Below are 8,138 nucleotides of genomic sequence, written 5' to 3'. Positions count from 1 at the left end.
TGTTACTGCATTAATGATCTCTATACAATCATGCGGGCTGAATCTGTCATAATCGAAGGTAACAATGTTGCAGGATTTAGAATGTTACAGCGTCTGATTTCTATGTGTGGCTGGAATAGCGTCAATTCATAACCTGTCAGTCGTGCTATAGTCAGGTGTTGAGTCTGTGTTCGGTTTAGAAGGACTTCTACAGAATGTGGAACTTGTACTGTCAATGGATGTCCTAATACTATTGAGTCGCTTTGTCTGATTGCTAGGGCTGTCGCTGCAACTGATTTTAAGCACGCAGGCAGAGCCTGGGCCACTGGATCCAATGTACTTGAAAAATAAGCACAAGGCTTATGTGAACCTGCTTGTTCCTGTGTGAGGACAGACAACGCTGTACCATCACGTTCTGTAACAAAAAGTGTAAAAGGTTTGCTGTAACATGGTGTCGCTAAAACTGGTGCTTGGCATAAAGCTTTCTTTAATTCCTCAAAAGCCTGTGTATGTTCCTGAGTCCAAGGGAGGGCAGTCGAAGTTGCTGCCTCCTGTGTTGTCAACTGAATGAGTGGTTTAGCTAGAAATGCATACTGAGGAATCCATTGTCTGCAGTACGAGGTGAGGCCTATAAAGGCCCGCACTTCCTTTTGTGTCTTGGGTTGTGGTAACTGTGCAATTAACTGAACTCGATCAGGTGTGAGCTGTCTCCCCACTTTGGACAGCAAGTGACCCAGGTACACCACTTGCTGAACACAGAATTGTAGCTTCGAAGGAGACACCTTGTGTCCCTTGTCGGGCAGAAAATGTAAAACTGTCAGTGATGCTTGTTCACAGTCGGGTTCACTTCGTGCGGTGATCAGCAGATCATCGACGTACTGTAGTAAGGCAGTGTTAACTGGCATTTGGATACAGTCAAGTTGTCTTTTCAGTGCTTGGCTATAGATGCTGGGGCTTTCTGTGAATCCTTGAGGTGCGCGTGAAAATTTGAAACTTCGGCCATTTAAACTGAATCCGAAGAGATATTGGCTCTCTGGATCAATGGGTACACTGAAGAAGGCGTTCTTGAGGTCAATTACAGTAAAGAACGTTGCTTCTGAATCAATAGCAGTCAATAAGGATGAGATGTCGGGAACCACAGGATACTGTGGAACAATGCATTTATTCAGTTCTCGTAAATCAATCACCAGCCGATATACTGGCGGTGCATTGCGATCAGTACGTTTAAGAATCGGAATGATAGGGGAATTACAGATATTGGAGTCGGTTTCTACGACCACTCCTTGGGCAATGAGCTCTTCAACGATTTCCAGTAAAGCCACTACAGCATCGGGTGGTAACTTGTATTGTCTGATTCGGGGTAAAGTGGGGAGACAGCTCCTGGTTTGAGTGTAACACGGTATGGTGTGATGTGCATACAACCTACATCGGTTGGGCCTTGTGCCCACAGGTGTTTCGGTACATTTTTCAATCTGACATCAAACTCTCGTAATACATAGTGACCCTTAAAGTCACGTAGAAAGAGTCTAACTCCCTCCGGAGAACAACATATCACAGCTCCTAGAGCCTTCAGTGTCCTGATACCTAACAAGTTTTCTGGACATGATTTCGTGAGTAACAAGTCTGTAACACGTGATAATGGACCTACTGTTAGGGGAACGGGTTTCGATACTTCATTTACAATAGGCTGTCCTGAAAAACCAAGGGAAACATTCTGTGAGCCTGAGAGGGGTGCCCCTGGGACTTCATTATGGCTGATCGTTGTGCGGCTTGCCCCTGTGTCAATTACAAATTTTCTGTCTTTTCCCAATACTTGACTGTGTACATACGGACCCTCTTGATCTACAGGAATCTCAATAAGAGGCAAGCCAACCTCCCTCTCTAGGCTGTTTCATGTGTATCGCTGATAATCAGGATAATCAGATTGGGCATACTGGTACATCTGCTGTGACACTTGCTGAGTCGCGGCAATGGGCTGTGGCTGTGATACCGCTGCGGTCTGTACTGTATGTGGTGGAGCATGCATAGGCTGTATATTCTGTGAAGTCTGTTGCTGGACCTGGTCTTGTCTAGGCTGACGCGGTCTTTCTTTAGTTTTACCTGTTGATATATTGTGTTTCAGGACTGGACATTCGTTTACATAGTGACCTGGCTGTTTGCAGTAGTTGCATGTCCCTTTAACGGGAGCTGCTGAATTTCCTGCCTGGGTCACACCCTTTCTCTGACCGTCGGATGGAACCGACTGGGCCACTAACATTTTCATTTTCGTGTCTTTCATACGTCTCTGTTCGTGATCTTGTTCTTCTCTAATTCTGTTCTGGTGATACTGCAACATTTGTAGCATCTGGGATGGCGTATTTGCTTGCCATGTACTTTCAACTTTATATACACGGTTCTTAACTTGTGTCAGGGAATTCTCAACTAATTTTGTTACAAAAAGGTGTGGGTATGACTCGCTACCTGGTTTCAGGCCACTATTAATAATGAAACATTTCTCGAATCTTGAATAGAAGTCACTAGTATCTTCATCATGTTTCTGTTTACAGGCTGAGATTGCGTCCCAGTCTTCCTTTTTAGTTGTCAATAATCTTGGCAGAACCTGTACTATTAAACCTGGTAATGCTTTAGCTTTGTCCCCAAGGCCTAGCCCTGGAGTACGAGCTTTTTCCTCGTCTTCTATTTCAGTCCAAATAATCTTTTTATCTCCCACCTCCCATTCCTTTTACTTGAGTTTCTCGTAAATGCCGGTGGGCAGCAGTACTTTTAACAATTTCATAATATCCGTATACGTGTAATCTCCCATGAGTAACATGTCCTTAAGTTCTCGGTGAAAACCTGCAGGGTCTTTATCGTGACAGGGTACTAGTTTCTTCATTTCTAACAATTCCAGCTTTGTTAAAGGTGTGTACACAAACACACGTTCCAAGGTATTATCGGCATTCATAACTGGGTGTACTTCCCGTAAAGGATTCTGCCTGTCAAAATGAAACATTTTTCTTTCTGGAGGCGGAGCTGAAACATATTGTGGGCCTAAGAAAGCGTTATATCTGTGCCGTTGTTCTAGAATTATTTGAATTAACTTGGTACTTAGGCCTCTCCATCTATTCATAAGTAGTGCTTCTAATGTATCAGGTAAGGGACCTGGATCAGAATGTTGTTGTCTGTATAACGTGATGAGATGCTGAATCATGTACACACCAGCCAATTTCTGCTCGTCTGGGGAAAGGTTCAAAAATGTCTGTGCTACTGTATCATCATTGTATGTGCTAGGATTGTCAGCCCATAGTACTGCTGACCGGGCTAGTTCTTGTTCATCCATAGAATTGAGTACATGGTACCCCATTCGTTCTTGCAGAATTTTATCGGTGCCCTGAAACAGATATTCAGGAGAACTCATTTTTGATATGCCAGAGAGAAAAACTCTCTTGCTTTCCGGGCGAATGCCTTTCTTAAGGTATTTTCCCTTACCCACATACGCTATCATTTCTTTAGCCGTGTCATGTTCTTCAGGTTCGTCCTCCTCGGAGGAGTCATTCCTGTCACTTTCTTTTTCCTTTTCTCGTTCTTTTTCGTGTATTTCTATTACTGATTTTCTGATTTTCTTGTACATGCTTGCGATACAACTCAATTTATCATGGTTAACTTCGGCTATATTTTGACCCCACCTGTTTAGTGCTTCCATCTCTTCTTTGTCTACTCCAGGCCTGTCTCGTTCTCTTATTAAGCAATTTATGAAGAAACGTAATATACAACCTTGAGTGTCAACTTTCTGGTGAGCCAGGGCCTCTTTAATACTTTCGGGATCTTCCCCAGTCTGGATAAAATGATATATCCTATCTAGGTGTTCAGTCATTCCTGGAAATAACACTAGGTAATCTGTAACTTTTCGTAAGCGTAGTGATGCTAACAACATTCTATCGTCTTTACCGGGTACTGGATCGTATCTACAAATTGGAAGGGGTTCTTTGAGCATGTCCAATCTTGGCGTTTGGGGTGTACGTTGCTTCATGATGTCCCTAAGGTTTAATCTGTGTGTTGGTGGCGGGGTCTGGAGACCTCCTGTTGCACCTCCTGAGGCGTAGGCTTGAGCATTGTGTGTCGGTGGAGTCGGTATCTGTACCTGAACTTGTCTCTTACTAGGATCAGGCGCAAACGGATTTAGTATATTAATCTTAGATGTGGGAAGTGGTGGAGGTGGAGGAGCAGGTGGAGCAGGCTGTCGAACGGATGAACTTTGTTGCAGTAATGGCTGGACATTGTCTTGGAGCGGGTTGCCACCTCCGTCACCGTCAGTAGGCGGTACGTGGGCACGTGGATTGGTGTAAGCGGGAGCTACATCGTCTAGATAGGAAGCAAGGAATATGTCTTTGGTGGTCCTGTGACTTACTTTAGTTGGAACCAATGGTGGCGGCAGATCCTTCGGTATTTCTGAAGTGGCCTTAGGCAAACCCTCGGCCACTAAATACATGCCATTTGCAAGAGTGTTTCGCGTGCGGTCTACTTGTTCTGCTTTTACTCGGATCCCTTCAGAAACTAATTCGTTTTCTCGGACTTCATCCGACTCTTCTCTATGTTTTTCTTCTTTTCTGAGTGCTTTTTCTGCACGTTTATGTGATTCTTTACGCCATAATTCTATGGCATCTTTCTGGGATTGTCTGGCTTTCTTTTTCCATAGCGCTTCTTCTACTCTCATGATGCACTCGGCATCCCATGTTCCTGTAACAGGCCACCTGTTTCTCTCTTCTAGGTGCTTGGTATAATCAGCCCATAAATCTAGGTACAGTATGGCATCTAAGCCATGCTTATGGTACATAAAATTTCCAGGAGTGTCCCTAGGTGGGACAGGAATTTCTTCCTCTAGTATCCCTTTCCTAGTTCCTATCTGTCTTAATTTATTGAAAAACGGCATCTTGTTACCTGGTACTGGATACTCGATATTTGTTACTTACACTGAACACAGCTAGTTACACAAAAACACAGTAATGTACATCAAACAGTCACTCATACCACGATATTAATCACATGAAACATTTTGAACACATATGACTACCCTTGATACTAGATGTACTGCTAAACAGTACAGATACACTGTCAAGAACAGTGCAAGAACTTTAATGCCTGATGTACTGCTAAACAGTACAGATACACTGTCTAAAACAGCGCAGACCGTGTTTGTGTACCCAAACCCGTCTTTACCGGATACATAATAATGCACCCGTCTAGATGCGTCCCCAGCAATGGTACTCACCGGGAAGCACGGAACAGAAAGCCTCGGAAAACTCGACTGGACTGGACCGGACTGGACTCGACTCGATACGTGAATACTTCGGAACTGGTGGTCCTCTTGACACCTCGGACCTTGCTTCTTTCGGCTAGGCTCTGGTCGGGATCCTCCGCACTCCTCACCGCCTCGTCTGGGTGCTGATCGCAGTCTCCGTCACCTCCGTAGGCCTGAGGGAGATACAGGAAATCCTGCGGGTACGCGTAATTGTCCGTCTTGACTTATGACAGGGGGCAAAGGTTGCAACGCACCAACCAGCGCGTGAGGTGGGGGAGGGGTCCCTGTTCGGGCGCCAAAATAATGTGGTAAATATTTAATTACCGTCCTAATTTCTATGCAGGTAAGTACTTAAAATAAAATAACTCAATCGGAAAGAAAGACGCAGAGTCCGTGGTGTTAGAGTTCTTAGGGGTTTTATTCCTTAAAAAGGAATGGTTCTTGAACCGGATATCGGGTTCCTGACACCACTGGGGTTCAGGAAGGGATAGAGCATACTTTATTGACAAGACATAACTTTTATACTTAAAGCACATAATGGAAATCAATACAGTAGGCATAACAGCTGAGAGAAACAAGATAAGAGCACACACGTTTTAGCAATACGTAATCAGAAGGCGTGAACATAGAGGTGTGTGCTAGAAACGTCACATGAAAGTGTCACAAGTGGGTGGATACACAGCAGAATCTTGCAATGTCAGCAGAAATCTGAGGTCTGGATGCGCGCGCAGCTGCATGACGTGTGATTGACGTGAAGCTGGAGGGTGCAGGGGACTTGACATTTACACTAGAGGAAAGAGACAGAAGTCTGGCATGTCAGATCAACTCGTACCTATATCATATCTGATATCTGATGTTTGGGAACCATATTATCTAGAGGGAAAGGTCTCTTGGGCAGAGGCCATTCTATACTGACAATGAGTGCGTGTATAAGCGTCTACGTGTCTGCATGAGATGCGAGGGGGCATGGGCCTACCATGGTAACAGGAGCTATGAATTACTTGCACGGAGACAGTGAGGCCGGGTCCTTTGCTCTGCAGCTGGAAGGATGTTTACTTGAACTAGTAGGCAGGAATGTATTTTTGAGGAGCGGAGCAGATAATTCGAAGGTTGAATACAGTCTTGGCAGGCAACAGGCTGAGCTAAGCGCCGTTAGCCGCGCAGGGAGTAAGGCAGAGGTCACGGGTACAGAGGCAGGCCCAGGCTGAGGCATTCAGAGTCAGAAGGCAGGGAAAGGCTTGATGGCAGAATTCAGGGCCTACTTCGCCAGAGCTGAAAAACGTGTAAAGTACACCACATAAAGACGTTGGCAAGGCATACTTAGGAACGGAATATTCAACCCGTTCAGGGTGGATCTGAAAGAGGACATGTTAACGTTGGACGCAAATGTATTTGCGTCTTCATAGCTGGCACAGGAGGGAAGTTACATGTACTTTAAGCTCATACATGGTGACGGTGGGGTACACGCTAGGGAACATTTCTTGACCATACAATTTTATATTTCCTCAGACGGCCAACCACTTCATCGACCCCTGCATGTCGACGTGGTCCGAAAGTCTTTGCTGCGAGGTTCCCCGCGTCCCGACAGCTACGATGGACTGCTGTCCTGACTATCGCCCTGTTTTGGACCCTTGATGATTGGTAGAACGAAACGATAGACGAGTCTTCTGGTGACGTCATCGATACCTCAGTTAAGTATGAGTGGAGCGTCTCCCAGTCCTTAGTTTGGTTCTTAGTTTTTGGTATCCTTCGGGATTACTTTGTTTGGAACTTGCAAGTGCCAAAACCGAAGGACTCGTGTATTCACGAGACTATCGTAGTCGATAATCCTTCGAAGTTTGAAGCTAGACTAGAGAGCGAAGATGCCTGGTCTTAGCAGACTCGGAAATTTGTTTTGTCTTGGTTGTAATAAGGATTCCCGATTGGAGGACTCGTGTCCGGTTCCTCCGATTGGAACTCCAACATATGAGCTCTCTGTGAAACATGGCGTAGGCCCCATCACATATAATGAAGCATGGATCCGATACACCAGAAACGATGGTGTTTTGAAATGGCCCCAATATGGTAGTTTTGACACAGAGATTTTAGATAATCTAGAGGTAAAACTTTTTAAGAAGAAAGCCCGGCCGGCAATGTTTGACTCTTTCCGCCTATGGCGAAAGGAAGCCAAACAGAAAGAAATTAAATTAGCCAAGAGAAATAAGAGAGAAAGGGGTATCTTGATAATACAAGCCACTACGCAGTTTAGAGATAACGAAGAAGAACAGGCAAATGAGCAGTTGCACAGGTAACGTAGAATGGCGATCGATAAATGTTATCCAGTCTTGTCACCTCTCCACCCAGATTCACGAGAATCTGAGAGGAATCCTTTAATGTCACACGTATTAAATTCACCACCCCCCTATGCACGGAGTGCTACAGTGCCTCCGCAACCTTTTGTTATACAACACCCAGCTGTACAGTCCCTAGTTCTGCCACAGCCACCAGCTCCCCTTGCGGTGGCTCCTAATCTTCTGGTGCAGCCTCCTCAAGGGCCACCGAGCACACCTGCTCCACCTGTGCTGTCTACGACTTTGCCTATTGTCCCGACTACTTCTCCTGATACTCCCTCTGTTACTGCCTCCGCCTCTGCCTTACCCCACCCTGTCTTTCCTCCTGTCCTTCCGTCAGGTTCTCCTTCTGTTCAACAGAGAATGGCCAACACTGTTACTGGTCTTTTCTCACCTTTCTTTGGGTCGCCTAATACGACCCCTAATGCAGAACGAAGACAGTTGCGGAGTCAACTGCCTGACTATCAAGAGAGAGAATTACTGAATTGTTTAGCGCATAAATGGGTTGTTGATCCTATAAGATATGATGTACAGTCTATCGTGGAAGCCTT

This window comes from Lissotriton vulgaris, chromosome 6 (genome assembly GCF_964263255.1).
Source record: "Lissotriton vulgaris chromosome 6, aLisVul1.2, whole genome shotgun sequence".
In the NCBI taxonomy this organism is placed as follows: Eukaryota; Metazoa; Chordata; class Amphibia; order Caudata; family Salamandridae; genus Lissotriton; species Lissotriton vulgaris.
The sequence above is the reverse complement of the archived record's forward strand: the minus strand, read 5'-3'. Positions refer to the sequence as shown.